The following is a 27464-nucleotide window of genomic DNA, read 5'->3' on the forward strand; positions in this document are numbered from 1 at the left end:
AAGATCCTTGGTTTCTACCAAGTGCCTTTTGCCATGTAAGGTAAGAGAATCACAGGTTCCAGGGATGAGGACGTGGACATCTTTGGGGGCCTCTAATCCACCTACCATACTCCCCAATTAGACTGCGAGCTCCGTGACAGCAAGGACTGTTTGTCATTGCCAAGCACAGTACCTGCAACACTGTTGGCATGTGTGTGTGTGTGTGTGTGTGTGTGTGTGTGTGTGTTTTGAATGAACAATGATGCAATTCTTCTACCAGAAAGAAACCATCTTGCAGAAAAATCCATGAACAGTTTATTAAGCATTTGTCTAGTCTATATATTTTTGGAAACTACGACTGCCATTCGTGTCACTGCAACTATAAACGGAGGTAGGACAACTAATACCAACTAGCCTTCCTTCTTCGTTAAGTATTGTCAACATGTGTGTCTTGATTCTGGCCTGCCTGCCCCTCCCATTCCACCAGGCTCACTCACCTCCTGCCCCTGACGACCAACAGCTTTTTATGTTGAACTGATGGTGGTCTCCAAGAATTAGAGGACAGACGCCAATCGAACAGTCATCCAGGAAATCAAGACAAAACACACTGACACAACCCACAATATTTGGCCCGACTCCAGAGCGGCACTATCAAGCCACATGTTCTCCCTGAGCATTTTGAATGGGGACAGCCCTCTTTACAAGGCAGCCATGAGCCCCAGTTGCCATCGTTCAACACACAGGGTCATATACATGTGAATGTGCACACGCACTTCCGCACAACCCATTTGTAAGGCATAGAACAAAACTCTCATGCTGACAGCTGTTGCCTCCATCACTGAATTTCAAAAATTCTTTTTTCAAGAATTGTGCATAATTTCAGAATATTTTTGGAGCTGGATGGGCATTGAAATCGCCTAATCCAACACGCAAATGTTTCCAGCCCTTCATTTCAGACAAGAAAACTAAGGCCCAAATCAGGGAATGAATGTGTCCCAGGCCTGCCAAGGTGCAGGGGGCAGAATGGATGCCTGGACTCCTAGTTCAGTGCTCTTAACAGTCACACTCTCTAGAAACATTTATGAGGATACTGTCCCTTGGGTTTCTCATATGCTGACCTTGCTGTGAATTTTGGTTTAAGAACAAACAAATTAAGATTACGACCCTGGCTCTAGAGCACAAAGAATATAGTCAGTTGTCCTGGAACATCATTCTGTGTTCACAGATAGTAACCACTCTACTTGCAGTGAGCGTAAAGACAACCGTGGCCCTGCCCACTGACACCAGCCAGGTTGACATCTCTGGCCACTTTTTCTTCATGTGTACAAGAGCGGGGGGCGCGGGGAGCACGCTAGCTCTCAGAGGGTCGCTGTAGACATTGAATGAGACTCTGTGAGGCACCTGCCCTCACAGCAACCGAGTGGTCTGCCTCCCGCATCTCCTCTTCTCTCCCTTGTGTCTGCCTTGCTGACCTGCTCTGCTCACAGAAACTTGTCAGTTCATTTGAGCAACACTTATCAAGCACGACCATGAGCCAGACACTTTACCAGGCCCTGGGAGGGAAGGGTGACAGAGATGTTGCCCAGGACCTCACAGCGTGGGGAGTCTAGAGACATGTCCAGGTGGTGAGCCAGCCGTCAGGGCGATTCAGGAGGCAGAGGTCACCAGAGAGCCAAGCCGGACTTTAGCACCAGACCCCTCGGGGTAAAAGTAGCACCCAATTCGACACCTGAGGAATGTATGGGAGTTAAGAAGAATGGACCAGAGTTCCTAGGAGGGGACAGGCATGAGTCAAAGCCAGCAGGGGAGCAGCAGGGCCCTGTGGGAGCCGGTGGAGGTTAAGTGGCTGAGTCTCAGGTTGTGGGGGCTGGTTGAAAGGAGGGACTCGAGCATGGGGTGGGGGTGAGTGAAGCAGGACCCCACGAGGGCCAGGCATGGTGAAGGGAATGTCATGAGGCCGGTTCATGTATGCACCTGGAATGGAGCTGGGCCTGGAGGGTACAGCATGGAACAGAACAGGCCGATTCCATGTTTCCAGAGCCTTACAGCCTAGCGGGGAGCAAGCAAGAGGCTGGGCTAGGACGGGGAATATGGGGAGCTCTGGGCAGACAGGAGCTCGCAGACAATCAAGTACGAGGGAGGCCTACCCGTCAGAATGTTCAGAGCCAGCAGACCTCAGCTGAATCCAGCCCAGGGGGCCACCGTGGGGCTTTACGAGGGTCCTTGAGATGCGGCCTCAGGGGCCCTTACATCAGTGCTCGCGGAGTCAGGAATGTGGGCTTTTCAATAAAAGTGCAGGCAATGGGCCCTGAGGGAGCCCCAGCTCAAATGAGCTTTTATATTTTTATGTGGAATGTAATCACGGTTGGTCATGATCGAGGCTGCCCTGTTACTGCTATTAGAGTGTTTATGGTTCTAAGGGGGATATGCGTCTTTGGCGATACACGCTCACAACTAAAAGCAACAGGGTGTGCTGATCTGGGGGCCACTGCGAGGTCCTGGGAGCACAGAACCGGGGCTTATGGGCGTTGCCTTTGTGAGCCTGGTTGAAAGGGCTGGTGGTGTCCACAGGCCTAAGAGTGGCCAGACCCAGGGAGGGTCCTCCTGGGAGGCACAGTTTGGCTTGGTCCGTTTCACAGCCGGCCGCCCTGGCATCATAAAAGCAGTAGCCGCCCAGGAGGTGTAGGCTCTTCGTGCATTTTCTCTATAATCTGCAGGCCTCTGTGGGTCATTCCCATTCATTGCACCTATTTTCTTTGTGTGTAACTGAGGCTCAGAGAGGTCAATGGTTCCTGGGAGGCCACAGTCTGTAAGTGTGTGAGCTTCCTAGGGGTTCCACAGCCAATTACCACAAACTGGGTAGCTTAAAACAACAGAAATGTGTTCTCCCACAGAGCATGAGGCCGGAAGTCCGAAATCCAGGTGCAGAGAGAGATGGGCTTTCTGGAGGCTCCGAGGGAGCATCTGTCACAGGCCTCCCTCCTCTCGCCTGGCGGTCGTGGGCGAACCTTGGCCTTCTGCGGGTTGTGACTGCGTTGCTCCAGTCCCCGCCTCTGCCTGCACATGGCCTCTTCTCTCCATGTCTCTGTCCTCCCCTTATAAAGACACCTGCCACTGGATTTAGAGCCCACCCTAACGCAGAGGGATTTCATCTCAGACCTGCAACTATTTACAGCTACCAAGACTCTTTTCTCAGATAAGGTCACATTCTGTGTTTTTATGTGGACATAAATTTGGGGGGACACCTGCAGGTAGTAGGACAGTTGCTGGACCAGGGCTCTCTGGCTGCAAAGCCACTCACACAAAGAATGCCACCTTTGCTCAGAGCGCCTCTGGCTTCCCGGCTTCCCACTAAGTTCCCTTCAGCTTTCCTTATTTCCTTACTGCCGTCTGGTTCCAAACCACTTCTCGCAAGGACAGACCGGACCTCTGCAAAGCTCTTCTCAGCCAGGAATGTAGAAAACCCAGAAGGATCACAGAGGACCAAAGATAGGGAAACACCGGGACACAGAGCAGACTGCTGTGGGAATGAGACCCCATCTTGAGTCTTGTCTCTGCTGCTTATAAGCTGATGACTTTGCGGAAGTTACTTAACCTCTCTGAACCTCACTTTTCCTAACTGTAAGTTGGACCTGAAATCCCTCAGATTTTCATAATGCAAATAGTGGAGTTCATGGGTACGAAGGTTCTAAAGGTTCCTGGCAGAGAAAAGTTGATCAACAAGTTTGTTTAATCAGAATCTGCTTGCATCTCTTCAGCAACAGAGAAGAAAAGCCAGACCCCTCCAAGGAGAAAGGTTATCCAAGCCCCATCAAGTGGGAGGTGGTAAATAGGGTAGTGTACATATGTATGCACAAGTATGAGGCACAAACATACATGTATATCCAAGACTGTAGTTAAACATTGTCTTTGGGATTATCTATGCCCCTCTCTATTTACCCATCCATCTTCCCATCCATTTCTCTTTTGTTGAGTGTCTATACTGTGTCAGATCCTGTTTAAGCAAAGCACTTAGATCATGTCAGTTAATCCTCACACCATACCTGTGAGGTCTCCACTGTTATTACCATCATCATAACAATGAATAAACACAACTTGTGCCCTGGCCACGTGAACCAAGGGGTGGACTGCGCACTCACAGCACGTCTGTCTGACTATAGAGCCAGCCCTTCTCCACCTGTAACAGCATCCCTGACAGAGGCCACGGGGACACCCAGAAGGTACCTGGAGAGCAGAGAGCAGCACGATTAACTCCTCCCACCTACGTCAAGAAAAAGTTGATGGACGGGGGGCATTTGAGTGGGGCCACACAGCTGATGAGTCGTCTGGAGCTCGCTGTGTGGCGGAGGGTGCACGGACAGTGGGGCCACGCAGAGCCAGGTTCCTGCCCTGGCTCGGCCACTCACTGGCTCTGTGACCTTGAGGAGCTGACAGTGCCTTTCTGAGCCCTTGTTTTCTCATCTCTCTAAAGGGGATAAGGTATCTATGTCAAAAGGTTGACATGAGAGCTTAAAGAAGAAATGTATGTAAAAGGTTTTGGGGCAGAGAACTGTTTGGCAGGCCCTGCTGAGGCAAAACACAACTTGCATATGCCCACCAGAGATGCACGCACACGTGTATGAAGGGCACGTGCAAGAACGCCCATGGCAGCGCCACTCACAGTAACTCCAAATACCCCACGTGGCCGTCCACAGTGAAAACGACAGATCATGCTGTGTTCCTACCACAGAAGAAGCTGGGTAATGAAACGAGGGAAGCGCAGCTGCCGGCAGCATAAAGGGGTCTCCCAGAACACAATGCTGAACAAAAGACGCAGTGCATCCTGGGTGGTTCCCTTTACAATCAGCTCAAAACAGGCACAAATGGATCTGTGGGCTTAGAATCCAGGTTAGTGGTTGTCCTTGGCAGGGGCAGGGGGTTGGGGTTGGAACTGGGTACAGGGTATTCCTGGAGGGTTGGCCACATTCTCTTTCTTGCTCTGGGTGCTGTTCACAGTGAGTTCAGTTTGTGAAATCCATCGACTTGCACACTTACATCTGTGAACTTCATTACAAACTTATACTTCAATACAAAGTGTTTTTAATTCTATGGAACAGCGTCTGGCACATAGAACATGTCGGTAGGCACTGGTTTTCTTTCCTCAAATGACTCAATCATCACCTCTCTAAGAAAAGAAACGTCTTTAGTGACATCAACCACTAGGGCACCAATAGTGTAAGGAAGGGCACAGATGGAAGGTTAGAAAGTAGGATGAAGAGTAAGAGGTGGACACAATTGTTTACGTCTCCATAGGTCCCCTGAGCAAAGACTACTGATCCATATCAAAGTGAGCATGATTAAAAGCTCCATCTATTTTTCCCAAAAGCTTTGAAAAATCAAGCGGGGCTCTCACCCAGGTCCTCCGAATCCCGGTTGATCTAGCCACTGCTGCCTTCAGCACCTCCCTTTCCACACCCCTTTGTCTCGTGCGCTGATTTCCAGCCCCACAGACTTTCCTGTGTCCCCTACATCTCTGATTCGCAGCAAAAAGGCAACCCCTCAGACTAAAGCAACTTCCGCAAATGGTTCTTTTTCATAAAACTCCACTCTTCCTCTGCATGGACTTCTTGTAGATGTTAATTTCATTCAGATGTGAATTTCATTAACTGATTAGTTTGCTAGTTTATTTTCTGCCTTCTCCTCTACCAAATTTCTGTCCACTCTTGTTCTCAAGTATATGCCAGCAAACACTTTCCACACAGTAGGCTTTCAAACTAGAGTTATTGAATAAATTGAATCAAAAGCATGTTAGTTTGTTAGTGGAAGAATCATAGATTTTTCTCACTAAAATATTTACCCAGCAAGGGTATTTTCACTCATGCAATTCCAGATCAAAACCCTAAATGCTTCAACTAGAAGAGTACTTGCAATACAGGGATTTCAAACTCTAACACAGGAACCAGAAAATATGTGAATGAGTAATGGACGTCAGGAGGCATAACAGGGAGTGGTGGGGACAGAGGCAAACCGGGAAGTTGGTGTATGATCAAGCAAAACATGACAACTACGGATCAGTGCTATTTAAGGGCTGCCGTTTTGGAATGCTGTTTTCTTGGCCAACTCCCTAGTTTTCTAAGAGAGGCCAAAAATCCATTTTTTGTGTGGGAACTCTGCCAATATTTTAGCATTGGTAGTAAATACAACATTTTTTAAGAGTATGTAGCAAACTATTTCTGCAGGCTGCCTGCCGTTGACATCTTCTGTTCTGACCCTAACCAGCCATTTCACAGAAGGGGAACAGGGCTGCAGGAAAGGAGCTCATTACAGATCCTCACGCTTAATAGGTGGCAAGATGTAGTCTGGGATCTGGGCTCAGAGCTCAATGCCATTTTTACTCCACCCACAATGAGAAAGACCTCCATGTGCACATCTGGCTTAATTGAGATAAACCAGCCACCATAAAATTAAATTAAGTCTTAGGTTAAGCGTGCTATATTGGGGAGATCTTATGTACTTCTCTTTATTAGCCTTAAAATGAAAGCCTGTCGCCCAGTTGTGAGGGCCCATCACAGCAATCTTAGGAAAGAGGTGTTGGGCTGCTGGAACATTTGATATTAATTTCCAGCCAACCTGGAGTCAGAGTTCCACACAAGGTGCCCTGGTTGAAAATGCTTCTTTGTGAAGACCTGAGCCCTCTCTGCTTGCAGCAGCCCCTTTTTAATTCTGTCTCAGCAGCTCGGGCCTAACCCTGTTAGAGAAAGCATCGTCGTAAATCTGCATGAAGTTCCTGATGATTAGTTTTGCTTGAAATCAGGCCAAAGAGCCAGACATTTGCCAATTCCATATGTACATGAAAGTTCTTTCAAGAAAGAATGCATTAATCCCTCCCCCTGGGCTGGGGATGAGGAGTTTGGGGGCCTGGGAGAGGAGAGCACCTCCCAACTCAGTTATATGGGCAGAGGAATGCCAGGACCACTTCTCGGGCACTTTGATAGATGCTCTTGCTTTGACCTCCCTGCAGCACCCAGGATCTCAGATTATGAATTTTTTTAGACAGATAAGAAAACTGAGACACAGACTGTAAGTAACTTGCCCAAGTACATACAGCTAATTAGATGTCAGCTGGGGTTTGACCCTGTCCTGTCTCACTGCAGCGTCCCTGATGCATGAACAAACAGCTGACATGGACAGTTCATTCTGTGCCAAATGAGGCCAAATACTGCATTTTGCCAATTAGCTGGTGGCAAACAATCCATGTCACTGGTTATCCACTCCCCTGGCTTCCTTTCTTCTTCGTCTTATAGCTGATGATATGCAGGACACGAGAGCAGTTGACTCAGAGAGGAGAGGGGAAGAACTGGAGATGAAAGAGAACCAGCCAATGGTAAAAGTGTTCACTCTACTACTTCAAAGGAAGAAGAAAACATGGCAGCACAAGAGCACAAAACTCCGGGTATAAAGATGACATTTAAATGCACTTAATTACTCAGCACAAGAGCACAAAACTCCGGATATAAAGATGACGTTTAAATGCACTTAATTACTCTGTGCTCAGTCCTGGCAATGAAGAGCTGGTTTTTGATCAGTTGCAGGGACTATAGTCATGAAGCTAGTAAGAAGGCAGTGTGCTGAGGTTAGAGAGCCGAGAGATTGGATTTCAGGCAGTGGGACCCACTCCTCTTCTTGCCCCTCACTAGGTGTGTGTCACTGAGTAAGATAACCTGTGTCTCTGTCTTGGTCTCAGCTCCCGTACCCAAAATAGAGATAGCACCGCCTGGTGATGGCTAAATTCCCAGGCCAGCCTCGAGTGGGAAAATAGAAGCTGTCCGAAGAGAATGTCCACATGCCTTAAGTTGACCTCCACACCTGCATCTGCCTACAAGCTTGCTTGGATCAAAACCACATCTCCCTTCTTCTGAATATCCCTAGGGTATGGGAATGGGAAGATGTGACTGTGGGCAGTATGCATTCACTGTTGCAAAAGGGAGAGAAGACTTACTGTTTCAAATCTGAGATTTAGCCTGGACTTTAGAGCCTTTGGGTTCCTTCCTGACAGCTGTGGGGTCCCCAGAGCAGGGCTCTCTCAAAAGACGTATATGTGTGTGGGAACGCATGCCCGTGTGTGTATATGTGTGTGTGCTTTGGAATCTTAAGCAGAAAAGAGGCAATACCTTTATCCTTGTTTGGAAACATCTCTTGCGTAAGTCTATTTGGGTGCCAATAAAGAATCTAGAATTAAGAATCGGACAATAGAGAGCGTCAGCCCGGATGCAGGTGGGAAGGGAGGTTTAAAGTCCATGGGAATTCTCTCCTAATGGCTTCAATGTTACCACTCAAAGCTGGAATGGGAAGTTAACTTGTGATTGGGAGAAAAGGTGGGGATGAAGGGAAGAGAGTGGTTTTAGAGCATGGAGTGGTTCATATTTCCAAGCTATTGTGTCCCCACTAGATGAAGAACAGAGAAGCAACTGTCATCAAGCAAGTTTATACTCCATAAAAGCCAGCATTTGGAGGGTTATAGGGTTCCTTCAGAGACCACCTGCCTTCATTTAACAGTAAGAAAACCAGGTTCTAAGGAGGTGAGTGACTTCTCTCCTCTGTTGATAGATGAAGGCAGTGGTTCTTAACTAGGGGTTGTTTTAACCTCTCATCCCCAGATGAAACTTAGCACTATTTTGAAATGCATTTGGTTGTCACAGGTATTGGGGAGAGAGCAAGTATCATTACTAGTGTCTGGTGAATAGGACCAGGGATGCTGCCGAACATCATACACCGCACAGGACAGCTGCACAACAAAAAATGATCCAGCCCCAAATGTCTAGAGTTTCCAGGCTGAGAAACCCTGGATCAAAGCAAGGTTTGACTTCTACAAGCCCTATGAGGCTCTCAAAACAGTTTGAGCTTCTGGTCCCCTAAAACCCTTAATACTCCCTCTTTCCAATGGCATCCCCTGCACTCTGACACACTGGACCTCAGGGTTGTCTCTTGCTTCCTTTCTTACAGAGTAAAACAACTGATATTTGGAAACATTCGGGTACAATAATGCAGGATAGAGGCTTGTGGGTGGTTGAATCAGGATATAACAGAAGTCAATCTCCAACTGAGAGAACCCCTAAAAAATGAAGCTAATAGAAAAATTGGATGCTCAGGGGTGTGTTATGAGTTTAAATGAACTGTGGGCTAAAATAAACTAGCTTGATTGCCCAACACAAATGGCAACTGTGGGTTGAATTTGGTTTAGCTATACTGCAGTTGTAGGTAAATACACTGAACTCTAATGGTTTTATAATAGTCTTATTAATTCACCCTTCGTAGTTAATGTTTAAGATAAACTCTGTGTCTTTAGAGTAATTTATGCATTCCACTTTTGGAGAATTCCAATTGAATGAATATGAACCTAATCATTTTACACAAATGTTCTCCGAGGAGGGAACAGGAAGTATGAACCAGGGCCGAGACTCCCCACTGCTTTATTCATAATGGATCAGCCGATTCATTCCTTATTAATTTAATGGAGTACAAGTAAGCAGCATAACAGCTTGAGTTTAGGAGTGTTTCACAAATGGGGCTTTTTGTCTGTAATCGCTTAATCCTGCCGGCTAGGCCTCATAAATTGAATAAAAGAGGGGACTGGGTTTTAATTAAGTCCAAGGAATGAGGCTGTGTCAAAGACACAGCCACCCCTGACGAACACAGGGGTGAAGTGTGTTTGGTTAATATCCCATACTAACAGCATCCTGGCCTAGGGGGCCCCTGACTGGGACCTTTTGATGTCAGACTAACGGGGAAATCCTTTGCCTTCCTTGGCTTGCTTCTAGAAGGACAGTGAGAAGAGAACAGATGACTCTGGGCTCTTGCCAGCCCAGACCTCCCCACCAAGGGGTGTTCCAGTGAAACAGCCACCATCCCCTTGTTTCGCATCTGTCCACATCTGGCTGAAAAACAGACATTGTTGACCAGGAGTTCAGTCCATGGAGTAAGTGAGGAATTCTTTTTCTGGAACTTGTGCATCCTATGGGGAAAAAAATGGACTTCCAAGCCAGACTGACTTGGGTTCAGATCTTAACTGCACAAGACAATGGCTGCAGGTCCTTGAAGAGGATGGAGTAATTCTCTGCTGGTTTATTATACAGACTAACTAAATACGTTTCTGTGGTCAGGTCCTTTGCTAAAATGAATGATTTGTTAAGGATTTTCAGTGAAGGGCAGTCAGTGTTATGATGATCACCTCCTGCCTAAAATAGAAATGTTCTTTATGAAAAATGTGATAATAGACTTAAATGGAAAAATGTCCCCCATGTTTCCCAGTAAATATTCCTGGAAAGCCCACATTTGCCAAGGCTTTTCATGGATCACTGTGCTTCTCGAGCTCTGTGCAAGGCCCCTTGTGGGAGGTCCTGTCTCTCCCACAGAACCTGTGGCAACCACAAAAAGGGTCCCCCAAAGATGTCCACATACTAATCCCTAGAACCTGTGGAGATGTGACCTTCCATGGCAGAAAGGACTTTGCAGGTGTGATTAAGAGTCTTGGGGTGGAAGGATTACCCTGGACGATCTGTGCGGCATTGCACAGTCCCCGTAAGTGACAGAGGGAGACAGCAGAGTGAGAGCCAAAGTGAGGGGCATGGGGAGCAGCCCCACCGGCTTTGAAGATGGAGGAAGGGGCCGTGAGCCAAGGAGGGCAGGTGCCTCTGGAGGCCGGGCAAGACAAGGAAACATTCTCCCTAGAACTCCAGAGGGAACACAGCCCAGCTGACACTGTGGTCTTAGTGCAGTGAGACCCACTCAGTGTTCTGCCCTCCAGAATGAGAAGGTACATGTGGGTGGTTTTAAGGCACCACACTTGGGGTAATGTGTTACAGTGGCAAGAAGAATCTAACAGATTCCTGAGCCAGACAGTGCACATCCCCTGGGAGCATCTGCCTTCTGTTCCGTTGCAACGAGCACTGCATGATGGGTTCAGCCCGATTCTTTGGCCAGTGTACCCAGCATAATTGCTCGTTCCCTCATTTAGGATTATGAACTCCTCCATCCAAAGCACAGAAACTAGCACCAAGCTCTGTTCAGTGCAGGGTCCAGCACATGTTTAAGACATTTTGCTGGTTGGAGAGGCAGGCCAACATGCAAATTTGCTGGGACTGTGTGTTCCTTGAAGAACAAAATCCATTGAGACAGAATGAGCTCTACTTATCGAACCACGCATTGAACCACACCATTCCCACCACTGGATTCCGATTCTTGCAGCAGCTCCCAGGGTAGGCAATCGGAATGCCCATTGTGCTAGTACACCGAGATTTCTGCAGTTTGCTGAACCAGGATTCAAACCCAGTGTCTTTTGATTGCAAAGCTCCTGATCTTTCCACTGCCCGGGAAACTTAAAACGAAACGTTGGTTTTGCAGATAGTTATTACTGGACTAATTTTTTCTGTGATTACAGCATTCTCATTGTTGAAACTTCAGGAAAGGTTTTAAGAAAAAAAGAAAAGCAACATTACTTCAAGTCCCACCAAGCAAAGATAACACCCTCACCCGCTCTGATTCTTCCCTTCAGTTCTTCCTTCCAACTGGCATGTATCGCCTGCTGCTCAGCACTCAAGCCGTCAAACGCTGGACAGCAGCAGCCTGGCCTCTGGAGTCAAGGGGCTCACGGGGCAGTGGGCACAAGCTCGCGTGAAGAGTAGATGGCAGTGCTGTGTGGGAGGAGCCACGGCAGACAGATGCGCGCAGCAAGGCCCTCTGACCCGGACTGGGGCCGGGCCAGAGTGATCAGCCGATTTCTGCAGGAAATGACAGGCTGGGGCTTGGGAAACGAATCAGGTGATGGAGAGGCAATGGGGTACCCCAGGAAGGGCAAGTGCTTGCCGGCAGAACCGGACTGTTGTCGTGAGAAGGGAATCGGGGTGAGCAGAGGTGGCTCATTGAGCCCATGGTGGGTTAACAGGGCTGTGCATTCGATTTACCCAAATCTACCACTTTCTTAGTCTGTGACCTTGGGGAAATGCCTTGTTTCACTTCAGGGCCGTAGTTCCTTTCTTTCTAACCTGGAGAGAACTTACTCTGATGTTCAGCCATCGTAAGCACCAAGCAGCAGTACCTACTTTCTTGTGGTTTCGTGGGCACTGCCTTCGTTCCAGCCTTTCTCTTACATTAGTTTCATTTCACCTCCCCCGGGCCAATGAGGAAGTTGCAATTATTGCCCCATTTTATAAATGGTGCCAGTGAGGCACAAAGGGTGCCAGAGACAGAGAGAACAGAGTTCAGGTTCAGACTCCAGAGGCCTGGCTTCGGAGTCCAGATGCTCACCACTAGGCTCTGGCCCATCCAGACGAGACAGCGGGGTGTCCACCCAAGAGACGCTGGGGAGCATGAGGATGAGACATTCTCTGCTACTCCACCCACACAGGTTGAACTTTCACCTCTTGTATATCTGGTAAGTCAGTCTTTAGCTATTAACGATAGCTAGCATTTATTAAAAACGTATTATTTGCCAGGCACAATACTAGATCTTCTGTATGAATTGCCTAACTTAATCCTCAGACCATCACTGTGCTGGTTCTCATTCAATTCATAAAGAAACAAAGATTCAGAGACCAAACTATTTTCCTGAGGCCACACAGCTAGGAAGGAGTAGACTTTTGATAGGAGCCATACAGGGGGCTCATGTCTACATACCGAACAGAATGCAACTGGGCTGAGGAGATACATCTTTGGCTAGGCAGGTGTGAAGGCTGAGGGAGTTAAAGAGAATCAGCCTCGCCAGCACAGGCCCGAGCTGTGCCCGACCCAGAAAGAGTGAAGACACCTTCCTCTCTGGTCATGCCTGCAGGAAAGCGAGACTGAACGGTGCCCGGGGACCACACGTCACACGCATGTCCTCTGTAGCTCACACTACTGGAGAACTGCAAAGACGCTGTCTTGATGGTGTCCCTGCGCCCTGGGGCCTGGGCATTGCCTGCCCCTCTCAGGCATCCTGGTGCTGTGCCTCCTCTGGGAGCTGCTACCCTGATTCAGCCTGGGCCCTGTACTGACCATCTCTTCTACTCTTGTTGGTGTCGCACACCTATTGTGTGTCCCACCCTGGCCCATGTGTCTGGGCCCCACAGTGACCTCTGCCAGTCCTTGCAGAGCTGGGGGCTTCCACTGGTCCTCCAGGACTGAGAAGTGGGGAGTGAGTTAGCACATAGGATCAGAAAAAACCATGCAACTTAACTCCAGGAGCTGTGCTCAGTGAGTAATTAAATGTGCTCTGATACTCTGTACCCTTGGTTGTCTAACCAGAGCTCTGTTATTAAAGGCTGTGCAATGCTTCCTAGTCATTAAAGCAGCATTCGGTAAGCGGGCTTACTTTGGGAGGCTGAAACATCCAGAGGCATTGAGGCACCTGTCTGGGGTGGAGACACCTGAGGCTTTACTTATGGATTTATGTACTAAGCAAACAAACCTGACACTCCTTTCCTGCCCAGTAGAGCATCCCTCTTTACCCATCAGCCTGAGAGAGGGACCTCTTCTGTGCATAAAGTGACCTTACAGCCTCACCATCACTCCAGGGAAGGAGGATGGGGTGATGGGAAGGAAGGAAGTTTTATTGAGTGGATTCTATGTGCCCCTTGCCCTGCTGAGCTTCAAGGTCCTCAAATGTACACAAGGGACACTAATTCTTGATAGAGCTCTTCAAAATGAAGGTAATGGTAATGCTAATAATATCAGTAACAACTAACATTGGACCGTTATCGAACATTCTGCATTCCTGCATGCCCAGCACTATAGATTAAACCTATAGAATAGAGTAGGAGAGGTAAATGCTGGAAAATACCAGCCCTGGGAAGGTAACTCGCTCTGGTAATTGTCGAAAAAGTCCCTTCTTTAAGAGCAAATGCCTTTGCCCTGCCCTGCCCCCTACCAAAATCATAATAATAACAATCAGATCGAAAGAGAAAAAAGAAAACCTGTTGGCTTTCCTTCAAAAGCAGTTTAGTTTTGTTTTTTAAACTGGGGCCACCTTCCTTGTCCACTACTGACATTCAGACAGATCATGGGACCCTGTACCAAATGAGGAGGGTGAGGATGCGCTCTGAAAACACGCTCTGCCTCTTTAACAGCTCAGGTTTCCTTTAAACATAAAATTATAGCACAATGTGTGGGAGGATGGCAGCATTATCCTTTATCACAATACCCAGCCAACTTTGACTCGTCTCAAGTGTTATTATAAGAAATAGAATTTACTGCTATGGACTTCTCTTCAATAGGACTCCTTCCCTGTTTAATGAAATGTCATTATTCCAATACAAACCCTTTCTTTCTGCAGCCTGTCCCCTCCCAACCCAGCCACTATATTTCATTTCCTGCAGTTACTCGCTATTATTGCCTTTTTTCCACAGCTATTGATTTAGGTGTGTATGATTATTACAATGCAAAATAAAACAGCTCCCCCATCCATTCTACCTTGTACCATTGAACATTAACTTAATTTGTTTCAAATCTGCATTTGATTTGGCAAGGAAACCATTTATCTTTATGAAGAAAGCCCTCATAAAGTAGAGAGTTTAGGAGATCACCGCTTTAAAAATTTAATAGTCTTGTGTCTTATACACTAGGAAAATGAATTAAACCTTCAAATAGTATATGTCTCAATGTAACTTTTTGCATTTCATACTATGTGTAATTTATTCTTTTCTGGAAGAGGGAAAAATTAGAGGGCAGGTTGCAGGATGTGGCTTGCTTTGCAGTGCATGAACAGAGCCCGGGTCCACCCCTCACGAGCACTGCGATTCGCTGTAAATCGTCCTACAGTTCAGGCTGAACTTGACATTGTAGCTTCAGGTGGTACAAGTATGGGTTCTGCCCAGGGCTCCAGGTGGGAGGAAAAGGAGCTCCATCCCAGGCAAGGAGGCAGGAGAGAGAGCTCATGCAGAGCTGAGTCACCTGTAAGCAAATGCTTCCTCTCAAAAGTGACCGCACCTCGAAGAGGGTGCAAAGCCACACCTGAGCTCAGGTCTCAGACAGGACCAGAAGACGCTGGTATCAATGCTACAAACCCTACTTTACAAAAGGGAGGGCGGACGCTCCAGCCTCTGTTCTCTCTCCCTTTTTTATGGTGACCCTCCTTATCTTTCTTGCCCCCTCAATCTGTGATCTATGTGGACAACACAGAACCCCAGGTCATGGAGGGTGAAGCTTGAAGAGCAGGAAACTATAAACTTCTCAGTCCTAGAGAAAACTGAAAACTTCTCAGTGAAAATATGGGACATTAAGCCTGGGGAAAAATAATGATAAGCATGCAATAATAATGATTGATTGATGGCTATGTGCCAGGCACTGTCCTAAGCTTTGATAGCCAAATAACTTATCTAATCTTCACATCATTCTTAGGATATAGGTCCTATATTTATCCTACTTTTACAGATTGGGAAACTGAGGCATAAAAAAGTTAAGTACCTTTCCCAAGGTCACATACTTAGTAACTGGCACAGCAGATATCTGAAACCCAGAACTATAATTCTGGACATTGCACAGTTAGTTATTATATATATATTGTCAGCTTGGGATATGGAGTGCAAGATCCCTTCCTTTGAATATTTGAAAGGCTGCCAAATAGAAGAGGATGTCTATTCTGCGTGACTTCAAGGACACTGAGACAACCCTTCACATTTGCATAAAGCACTCCCATAATTCACATATTTTATCCTCAAAACAACCCCAAATGGTAGCCATAAAGACACAGAAATCTGTGACTCAGAGAGGAGACTCGCCTTGCCCAGTTCATACAGTTCAAAAGAGGCATGAGCCAGCTTCACACCCACTCCTCCTTACAGGGTGCCCTGAACTCATTTCATTACCCACAATTACCTGCAGCATAAATTCAACCAAACTCGACTCTGCCTGTGTTATAAATCGTGCATTCTGCTAAGCTCTGAGATTCTAAGATAAAACAAAGCCGCTTTTAAGGAATTTACATTGAGGATGGAAAATAATCCCTCGCAATCTGACCTTTCAGATGCCAGAGGAGTCACACGGAATGTACGGGTGAAGAGAGAAAAGGGAGGCTACATCTAACACAGAGAACACACGGATGGACGGGCACCCCAGAGAGAGACCCTTTTGGTTCAGTTTAAGAAAGAATCCCACCACCTTTGCCAGAGATAGCAAACTCATTTATTCTGACACCATCAGAGAAGGATTTAATGGCTTATTTTTAGACTTCACAGCCAGAAAAACTAAATACTGGATAAAAGCTGGAATTTGATGGCCCTTTAACCCTCTCATACCCCAGAACATCAATGAGATCTTGGCTTCTCCATGAATTATTTGGTTAGTCACACAAATCAGTTCTATCCCACAGTACACAGTGGCTGCCACAGAGCTTCCGGCCGAGCACTCTTTCCCTATGTTGAACATCCCCAGCCAAAGGGAAGAGAGGGACATTAACCACATTTCCTTGGTAATTGAGTCCCAAGAGTTCCATGATCACTGCTATGTGCTGCTCTTCTGCTCGTTATGAGGAATTTTCTATAAGGCATCCCTTGTCCTTATTAATGATTCTAGAAGATAGGCTGGTACCTTTTCAACACTGATTGACTCATTCATTCCACAAACATTTATTGAGTGGCAAACCCTACGTTAGTCGCTGAGAGAATTTTCTTCAACCCAACAAGATGCCCTTCTAACTCCCAGTGTAAGTGACATAAACCAGCATCAACTAAGGCCTAAAGGGACATGGTTGGTGTCTGGTACTGTTGGACCCTCACCATGGAGGGAAAAAAAGGAATCTGGGAGTTTTTCTGTTACTTGTTAAGAGAATCTAACAGGGACTTTGAAGCAGGTAACAACAACAAAAAAGAGGTAATAATAAATCAGGTAGGTTTTATTCCATAATAGCAACTAGTGGTAGACAGAATAATGGCTCCCCAAAGACGTCCACATCTTAATGCCAGAATCTGTAAATATGTTACCTTTCATGGCAAAAGGGGACTTTGCAAATGTGATTAGGTTGAGCATCTTGAGATGGAGAGATGATCCTGGATGATCTGGTGGATCCAGTGTAATCACAATGGTCCTTAAAATAGGGAAGCAGGAATTTCAGAGTCAGAGACAAGTTTGAAGATGGTACACAGCTGGTTCTGAACATGGAGGAAGGGGCTGTGAGCCAAGGAATGCAGGTAGCTTTCAGCAGCTGGGAAAATAAGGACAGGCTCTCCCCTGGAGCCTCTGAGAGGAACACAATCCTCTGACCCCCCGATTTAGGGCTTCTGGCCTCCAGGACTGTGAGATGATAAATATGTGTTGTTCAAGCAGTAAACTGGTACAGTACTGTTTGCTGGGTCATGTGTTTACCAAGTGATTTATATTCATTCATTCAAAAAACATATTCCCCAAGTAAGTATGACGCTCCAGGCATTGTGCAGGCTCTGAGGGTTCAGAAGTGGCCCTAATAGCCAGAAACTGATATGTAGTCTAGAGAGAAAACAGCCCCTGAAGTTCAGTAGTGCTGCACCCATTCTAGTGATAAGAAAATGAAGGCACAGAGGAGTCAAGTAACTTCTCCAAAGTCTTTTGAGTTATAAGGGGACCAGCCAGGATCCAAATGCATCTGTCTTACAGAAAAACCAAGGACATATCCACCACTTTCTTGTTTTCTGTCAGAACAACTCAACAATGCAGACCTAAGATTCCTTCACACACGTAAGCCTCTTACTTTCCTCTAAATTCCCTGAAGAGCTATCTGCACACATGCTCTCCTCTGAGGGGACAGTGGCCGTCTCTAAAGCTGCTTTGAACTGTGGAGGTTCTCAACTTTCTTCTCTTTGGGATTGCAGTCATGTATCTTGCTATAGGCAGCCCCTAATATTTTGATTATTTTTATGCAAATCCATCACCCACAATAAATTCCCCTGCTTTCCAAATGCAATCGATTTTAGAAGCATGAAAGCAAAAACTAAGTAAGCTCTGACAGTCTTTGTGAGTGTCCATGACAGGAGAGGCCTAAGTGGCTGAAAGCTATTTTCCTCACCCGTCAATCCCCCGGATAATTCTCCTTGCACGAACTTGTACCCACACAGTCTGGCTAGTGCTTGCCTTTTGGATGTATATGAGCAAATAAATGTAATTATGAGCAAGATGTGATCACAAGTGCCGCGCTATGAAAGCCGTTGGTTAACAACATATGCAGAAGGGTGGATTGCTTGGTTCTCTCCCAGGAAGAAAAACACACCAGAAGAATGACCTATTTTATGTTATATCTGCGAAAGTACAACATTTAAATGCAGAATTTGACTTTCCAAGAACAGCGCCAGAAAACCTTTTAACAGAAACAGCAGGGAGAGAAAGCTTTTTAAATCACGATCCTCTGTGAAGGATTATGAAAATGGGGTCATTGCATGAGACGGAATTGCAAATACAATGAGGAAAATCTTCTCTGTGTAAATACATGAGGACAATTTATTCTTCTCCGTTGAGCTATCAGAGGATATTTTCAGCTTCTAGAAAAGAGAAAAGGAAAGAAGCCACTGTGTCCAAATGGATCTCTTCAGAGTGATGTGCTTGGCTAGTACCTGGGTGTGCACAGTCAGCTTCTCGCATACTGACCCAGGCCGCCAAAGAACAACTGCCGTAAGCTTGGTAAGCAACTGGGCACCCAGGAGCTGACTGAAGACTCTCACCTGTATCTGGTCCCTAGGAGAAGAGCAAGAAAGGGCACATCTACCCATGTCGAATGCCCACATGCCAGCATACCAGGCCAGGATACATTCACTGTGATCAGGCACTGACCATCTGCAGACCCAACCCATCTCCTAGAAATATCTGCCCCTAGCAGTTAGGTTGTTTGGCCAACACTGGATTCTGGCTTCTTTGGTGAGATTGTCGGGAGGCAAGATGTTACTCAACAATATATCTGATTTCTAAGTTATAAGGAAAGAGCCATAAAAGTAGCAGCTGCATGTTGCCAGCTGTGTGGCACCCCAAACACAGATATGCCTTCTTTAGGAGCCACGACAGTGATGGATGGTAGATGGGATAGATTATAGACATAGAGATAGAAAGGTTTTTATTTTTCACTTGACGTTTCTTGATCACTCACAGTGAAATGAGTTGGGCAACTACCTCTACACTAGGAATGTAGCAGGTAATAAGATAGGTTCTGCCCTCAAGCATATTATTATCTAGCTGGCAGACACAGATGAACAAATAAACAGATTATATCAATAAAAAGCAGTAGGTGCCATGTGAGAGCGGGTGACAGTGGGCTGCTTCTTTGGTTAACCTCCACTAGGTTTCAGAGTCTTGACTCAGATTATCAACTGGCCTCACCCACTCAAATACATTAGTTAAACTCCAAAAACGGCCTTGTTTTGTTTTTTTAACAGGACTTGGTGAAGAGAGCTAAGCATTTTTCATGAATGACCTATGCACAAAATAACATAAGCTATATAGTGTTTCCTATACAATGAACTTTAGTAATGCTGTATTTCTGCAGTGCTAAATTTCATGTTTTTCACATTTTAGCATAGCTAAAAATAGGATGTCTTTTATTGGTGGAATCTCAAAATTACAATGGAGAGCATTTTTCTTTCTTAGATATACAGAAAATCATGCTGTGTCTTACTCTTAGATGCAAGGACTTATAACCTATATGAATATTTTTATATATCAATAATAACTATATGCAGACTACTGATTACTAATTATATGCAGGGTGCTAATAAATGTTTAACAATCTGAATGATATATATTAACTCAAAATGGATCATAAAAATAAAACCTCAAACTATAAAACTTGAAGAAAACAAAGGGGAAACCCTTTTTGACACCGGATTAGGCAGTGACTTCTCAGACGACGTAACATCAAAAGCATGATCCATAAAGAAACACATTAATAAGTTGGGCTTCATAAAAATTTTAAACGTTTAACTATAGAAAAGACAGCATTAAGAGAACAAAAAGACAAGCCACAAACTGAGAGAAAATATTTGCAAGCCATGTGCTTGGAGAAAGGATTTGTATTCAAGACATACAAAGAACTCTTGAAAGTCCACCGTAAGAAAATAAATATCTTGACAAATAAATAAGGACACATGAGGAGATAGTAAGCACATGGAAAGTTGCCCAATATCATTAGTCATTAGGGAAATGAAGATTAAAACAACGATAAGACTCCACTACATACCTGTTAGAATGACTAACTAAAATGACCAATCTTAGCAAGTCTTAGGATGTGAAAAAACAAGGACCTCCTACACTGCCCTGGGAATGTCAAATGGTACAACTACTTTGGAAAACAGTTTGGTGATATCTTAAAAAGTTGTAGCATCTACTGATCATATGATCCAACCTTTCCACTCCTAGGTGTCTGCCCGAGAAATGAACATATTTGTGCATACAAAGTCTTTTACGTGATGTTTGTAGAAGCCTGGTTTGTAATAGCCCCAAACTTGAAACTCCCCAAATATCCAATAATATGTGACTGGTTAAACAGAGGTATAGTCATACAATGGACTATGTCTCAGCAAAACAAGAATGAATTATCAATACACACTGCAACATGGATTAATCTCAAAATAATTGGGGTGTGTGCAAGAATCCAAATGCAAATGAGTACATACTGTATAATTCCATTTATATGAAATTTTAGAAAATGCAAGCTAATATATATGATAGACAGCAGAGGAGTGGTTGCCTAAAGCGAAGAAGTGACTGCAAAGGGACGCAAGGAACCTTTAGGGGCAATGGATGTGTTCGTTATCTTGGGTAAATGGTTCCCCTAGTATCTATCTATCAAAACTTACCAAATTGTATATTTTAAATATGTGCACATTATTGGATGTCAATTACACCTCAATAGAGCTATTTTTTTTAAAGTAGTAGATACTGGAATGATTTTAGTGCCGCGTTCTTAAAATATGCCCATACATACAAAGTGGATTGATGATTCATAATAAAGTGGTAGGTGGACTCATTTAACAACCATTTTTCAGCACAATCTATTTGTTCTGGATACTGGAGTTCAAGTGCAAAGGTATTAAGTCATCAGTGTGATCACCTTCTTCCCTTTTAAATAGGCTGTTTTGGTTTATGTGAATTCATTCACTCACTCATTCAATAAATAATTCTTGAGCGACCAACTAGTAACCAGCCCTCTTCTAATATAGCATTTTGAAGTCTCTATTTCATGGAGCTTGCAAACTAGCGAGGAAGACAGATAATTAAAATGCAATGCTATAGATCTGTACCCTTTATTGGAAATTATTTTGTGCACCCACCATGTAGCAAACAATGTATAGTAGAAGTTAGCAGGCAACTAGGTTGCCTGTCTTACGGAAATGTGAAGCCCAAGCTGAGAGATGGACATCAGACAAGACACTATAATAAAGCACATTCCATGAGCCTGCACCCTGGAGAGCAACCTTCTGTGAGGCCATCCTAGACTCCCAAAGAAAGTGATGTTCAGACTATGGTTTTGCTCTCTAATGATGCCACGCCATCTTGAATAGCTGATTGACAGCTTTGTTTCCTAAGGCTTGAGGGTTGCATTCTAGGACAGTCATCCAGATGGGCCACATGATCAACATCACAGTGAGCCTTCTCCGAAGCGCCAAAAGAGAAAATATGGATGATATAGAAAACATCAGGCCCCATGTCCCAACAATACTGGAGATAACCCACTGCCACCAAGAGATATTTCAACTGTGACTGGGGCATATGTCAGTCACTCCTAAAGAGATGAGACACCTGTTTCCTAAAACTTCCCATTCTCTTGTCTTTGGAACAGTTAACGCATGCAGCTATTAGTAGCTACAACGTTATAGCAAAGGCGATCATCTGAGTCATTAAATACTGAGTAATGCCGATGTCTGCCTGATAACAAATACTACATTCCTTGAATATGGCAAGGATAGGATGCGTATACATCAAAGGTGCTGTATAGAGGGGGTAATTCCCAGAGATGCTTAAATTTCAAATCAAATCACCTTGCAGAAGCCAGCGAGAACATTTATTCAATATCAGCTATCAGATTTTCTGTGCTCAGACCTGTCTCTCTTTGAGTCCTTACTCAAGAAGAAACACGAAGTCTTTTTTCAGTATGAATGGTGTACCATCAATAGTGTTTCATGAAATAACATAAAGGATAGAGTGATGTTTTTCTGCAGCACAAAGTGGTCTTACAGGAAATGTGCTGCCAGTGGCATCCTCTGAGACCAGGTCTCCACCAGAGACGTCAAGTAAAGCCCGTGACAGCAGCAAATAAACCTTCTCGTCTCCTCGTCTGGGTATAAGAGCAATTTTAGTGGGGCCAGACTTGGGTTCTTTTCCCAGAAATCATTTGTTCTTTTCCCTTTTAGTTTCTAAAGTAACAAACCCAGTTTTCGTATATTTAGCGCACCATGCCACTGGGCAGGACAGCCTCCAAAACAGGCAGGTGCGCAGGCAGTATAGATCATTTGTTCTGGAAAGAATTCAGAAGCATCTAACCCAGTCTTCTTATTTTACAGACAAGAAGTCTACAGCCTAGAAAGTCAGGGTTTCTCCAATACCTCCTTTCCATTCGGTCAGGAAATGCCTGTGATATGCTATGCACATGTCATTTCAGTCCCCACAATATCTTGGGTTCTAGGAGTTTTGCTAAGTTTTTTTATTTTAAAAAAATGGGACTACAAAGGCTTGGAAGTTGTAGCTTAGTGATGTAACTGACCTTTCACCCTGGATCTTGGACTCCAGGTCCAGTGGTCTCTCTCTCTCTGACATAATGCTGGCTGATGTCAGAAATGTCACAACTCATAACCCAGGATTTTTTAAAGTCTCTCTGCCAATAAGACAGAAGGACTTGACAATATGGCCATTAAATCATTTTGCCATGGCAAATCCAAAGACTTCCTCTGCTTACAAGTGGCCCCTGGCTAGGGTCTTGGGCTGTGGGTGTTAAAGCTCCTGTTATGCCTTCACCTTTAGGCTGTGAGCCTCTTTAGATGGGTTCTTCCTGCAACTCTGTTCCATTACATGAAGAATGGGAATAAATAGAGCACAGGGGCATTCTTCGGTGAAAAGATTCAAATCAAAGGGTACAGTTGGTTGGAAGTTGTTCCTGGGCAAAGGGATGTTGCATATGAGTTCTCATCAGGTTTACAAAAGCACCAGACCCCCACAGAACCAGGGATGTGTCCACAGTGTTGTTTCCAAAGTGAGTGTCTGCTCACATGTGTCCTCGCTTCTCCTTTGCACTCAGGATGAAGTCCACACTCATTCACAGAGCAAACCGAGCTCCAGTGATAGGACCCCTGGCTTCCTCTGGCCACATCTTTTCTTCACAACCTGACCCGGGGCTCTGCCTTCTTCACACATGCGCACCTGCTTTCCATTCTCACCCTCCCCGAACTTCCCCTCACCTCTAGACCCTCGCACAAGCTGCTCCTTCCACCAGTGAAACTCTTCTCGACCTTCAGACCCAGCTCAGACATAATGCTCTCTGGGGCCGTGCCTGTGCCCTCAACCCTGTGATGAAGGCACCTCGTGTGAGCCTACTATTCTCGCCATGCACAGCCCTTCTCGCACCATAACAGAACAGCCTGTGCAATGTCCAGCTGCTGGCCTGTTGGAAGCTCCCAGCTCAGCCCACTTCCCAATGCCAGGCTCAATGCTTTACACACACTAGATGCACAAATAATCATGTCAAATAAATGATTGGATGAGTATATGAATAGGTGAATTAATGCTATGACTTGGTCTATAGCAGTTATACTAAGGTTGCCACAGCTGAAGGCAGCAAAGGGTGACTGGAGGTGTAGACCTGTCTCTTCCCATGTGATTTTTTTGGAGACTTCACAGAGCCAGTCCAGTGCAGCGATCTGTGTGGAACAGCCCACCCAGGGCACATACAGAATGACTATTTCCTGCATACACGTGAGAGGCTCTGGGAGATCCCAGCCTGCTCTAAAGAATCATCAGCCAACCAAGGAGGTAACTCTAAATGTAAACCCAATGTCTTGTGTGCTACAGAATTTATTCCTCATTGGTACTTAAATGAAACCAGAGACAGACAGAGGCTTAATGAACAAAGACTCTAGAGAGAGGCAGCCTGTCTGTAGGTAAAATGAAATCACTCCTGATTACCAGTGGACAGCAGTTATGAGCTCCTGTACACAATTTTAAGGTAATCTTGTAATTTAAAAAGGAAGAAGAAAGGCCACTTGAACCTAAAGGCAAGAGACATTCTGGCTCAGCTGTGATTAGAATCAAGCAACGTCCTTCTGGCGCTTGCGTGGCAGTGGCTTCCCTGGCTTCACAGAGGGTTAATTCTGTGAACCTTAGGGACGCCTTAATGGCCCTGGTTATCCAAACCTTGATTCCAAGCGCAGGCTGCAAGTTATGTTTTCTCTGCACATGCACAGACATATTAGAACGTGAAGCAGAAACAACAGGAGACGGGTACCTCCTCTCTCCTCAGAAGGGTCCCAGGAGAGCTCCCCACTGCGACCTCCTCAGACCCCGGCTTTGCATTAGAGTTATTGTCCTGAGAGGAGATTCGGTTAGAGCCTCTGATTCATTTCTTATAGTGCTCTCTTGTTTATTTGTGCTGGCAGCTAACTTGTAAAATTTTATTATGATTTTTTTTTTCTTGGTCTGTGTCATGGAAGGGATAAAAAGACCAATGATTCTATCATCAGTCCTAAATGCAGTTGTATAAATCCACACCAAGGCCGCGTGTCTACAGGGGAACCTCAGGATAACAGGTCATTCTGCTCCCGGCGGTCATTCTGTGGGTTTAGATTTCGTGTTGCTAACAACCCAGAAGGCAGAGGGAGGTGGGTAAGCATAAGGCTCACGGCTGCCACTGGTGGAATGGTCATGCTAATTTGGGTTTCAGATTTCATCCTCTTACCATACTGGTATTAGTGTGATCTTTATCAAACACAATGTGATCAAGCCGCCGCCACCACCAATTTGGTGATTCACCAAAATAACCATGGCTCACTGTAATTGTCACACTGAGTACTTCCCAAGATCCCCTGCCCCCAGCTTCAAGCTATATGCCCCCAAGACACTAAAATATACAAAGTACCCCTTGTAGGTCGGCAGTTTCATGACCCTGTGCCCTGATTATGCTGTCCACTCTCAGAGCATCCTCCACTGCCTCCCTCCGCGGCTTTTTCCCCCAACTGTTACTCTCTTATCCAGAGTTAACTCCCCAGACATCATCTCCACCAACCTAGTCCAAAAACGCCCTACCTCCTATTTGCCTGTGTAGCACACTATTTAATCACACTTGCAGAATTCATTGGTATTCCTTTAAATTTCCCACTTACTTGTTTATTCTCCCCGTGGAATCAGAAGCTTCTCAAGGGCAGAAAGTATATCTTCCGTGTGCACACCCAGGGCCTAAAAGAAAATAGGAGCTTAGTAAAAACATGCCAAGTAAATAAATGAATGAACAAAGTATACAGAGAAAGAGCCCCTTTAATTAAGAACCTAGCAGATCTTTCGAGGGGCCTCCAGCGACTCCCACTAGTTCTTTGAAAACCAAGACCCCACCAGCATTGCTCCCAAGACTGAAACAGATGGGAGAGAAGCCCTTCCGAGTAGGAGTGTTACACCCCTGCCCTGAACCTTCTGGAAAGCCCAGAACACCATACTGTCAGAACACGATGACGGATGAAAACTGCAAAATTAAATTCAGGCTCATCTTGCAATTTTGTGTTTAGCCTTCTGTTGCCAACCTAGGAGGTGCTAATAAAACAGCTTGAGGATTTACAACTAATACCTTTCCTAAGACAGCATTGTCTTTCTGCAGTCAGGACTCCACCAAATTGCTGCTTTGGTGCTGGGTGTGTTCAGGGGACTGGGAAGGGGTGGAGAAAGACAATGAGATTCCTCTTGCAGCTGTCAGTCCCTTTTAGCTGGTTAGGTACAGTGGTTTTTGAGTTTTATGGTGGCTCCAAATGAAACAGATGGAAACATCCCCAGCCCCAATCTATAGGATTGTATTGTCTTGGTTGGGGGCTCGTTTTAATAAAGGTTTCGTCCTCTCCTCTCCACTTAACCATGTCCATTCTTCTAGCCTGAGGAGAAAGTGGATCTGCGGCCTTTCTCTCCAAGCCTCTGGGGATCCAAACTTTCCAATTGATTTCAAGGAAGAAAAACTATCTCACCAAAGTCAGTGTTAGAGTGAAGTGTAGTTGATTTGGGCAATTCTCTCGAATATGCTGGAAGTTTCTATCTAAACCATGACTCTACAGAACCATCTTAATTAATGGCTGGGCTGTGTCAGTGGGAGATGGAGTCGGACTGTTTGAGGGCAGGATGAGCTCTGCTTTAACGCAGTTACAGAAGAACTGAATGGTACATGATAAAGACAGGGTTCTGGCACCAGCTTGATCCGAACCTAGAATCTATACTTTTGCAAGTTGTTTTTCTCAAGTAAACTTTTTATTGAAATATGACAGGTATGGAGTAATACACAAGAGTATAATTGTGCAGCTAAATGAATTTTCACAAACTGAACGCACCTAGGTAAGTCCTACCCAGATTAATGAATGTTACAAGAAAATCAGAAGCCCTGCTCGTGTGCCTCTTCATCGCTACGGAACTCCAAGGTCACCCTTACCCTGACGTATACGGCCATAGGCTGATTCTGCTTGCCTCTGAGTGACACAGTATGGAAACACACACTATGAACTCTCTTGTCTCTGGCTTCTTTTATTCCATGTGATATTCGTGAGGTTTGTCCATGTTTGTGGGTAGCCACCACTCCTTCTCAGTACTGGATGGTATCCCATTATGTTAATACACCACAATCAATGTCTTTTTTCCATTTTGCTGGATACTGGGCTGCTTCAGTTTGAGGCTATTATAAAGAGTGCTTCTACAAACATTCCATGGACATGTGTTCTGGTGAACATATGTGTGCATTTCTGAAAAAAGTGCTTAGGAGTGGAACTGCTAGGGGTCACAGCTTCTCTTACATTCAGCTTCAGATTGGCCTAAATTTAAATCCACTGTCCTGTCTTTGGTCGAGGGATCTTAAACAAGTCATTTAAGATTTCCGAGCCCATTTCTCTATCAGTGAATGGGAAGATTTTATATTGCAAAGTTGTTTTAGGATAAGTTCAAGCTGTGTAAAGTCTCCGGCATAGTCCTGACATGTAAGTGGTCCTTTTCCTAAAGATGTTTAGTGCTCAGGAAATATTCCATGTGCTCCCCTGTGTTGGTCGCAGGTCAGCTGGAACTCCATGATTTGAGGTCTGGCCAGTGGGGTTATGAGTGGAAACGTGGTGGGCTGCTTCTGGGCCCCTCAAACCACCCTCCACCTCGCTCTTCTCCTCTGCAGAACCCTGGAAAGCAAGTGTGGGTGAGGCATCACGAGAGGATAGAGTTCCCTAGGGTCCCCCGAGTGATAATGTGAAGCAGAAACTCCCCCAACTGGCACTGGACACAGAGCCTGAGCAAAAAAGACTTCGGCCGCTTTCAGTCACTGACATTCCTGGAGCCCAGTTACAGCAGCACGTCACAGACCCGCTGGG

General features: G+C 45.4%; 1 long non-coding RNA gene across 1 annotated transcript in view; it reads right to left on the reverse strand.

Annotated features, from left to right (window-relative positions):
- LOC118924493 (uncharacterized) overlaps nt 1-27464 on the reverse strand; it is a 145861-nt gene that overhangs the window by 112642 nt on the left and 5755 nt on the right. The window contains exon 2 of the long non-coding RNA XR_008993973.1: nt 25251-25323. This is a non-coding gene — a long non-coding RNA (uncharacterized LOC118924493). The remainder of the gene's footprint in view (nt 1-25250; nt 25324-27464) is intronic.

The sequence above is a fragment of the Manis pentadactyla genome, chromosome 15 (assembly GCF_030020395.1).
Source record: "Manis pentadactyla isolate mManPen7 chromosome 15, mManPen7.hap1, whole genome shotgun sequence".
NCBI lineage: Eukaryota > Metazoa > Chordata > Mammalia > Pholidota > Manidae > Manis > Manis pentadactyla.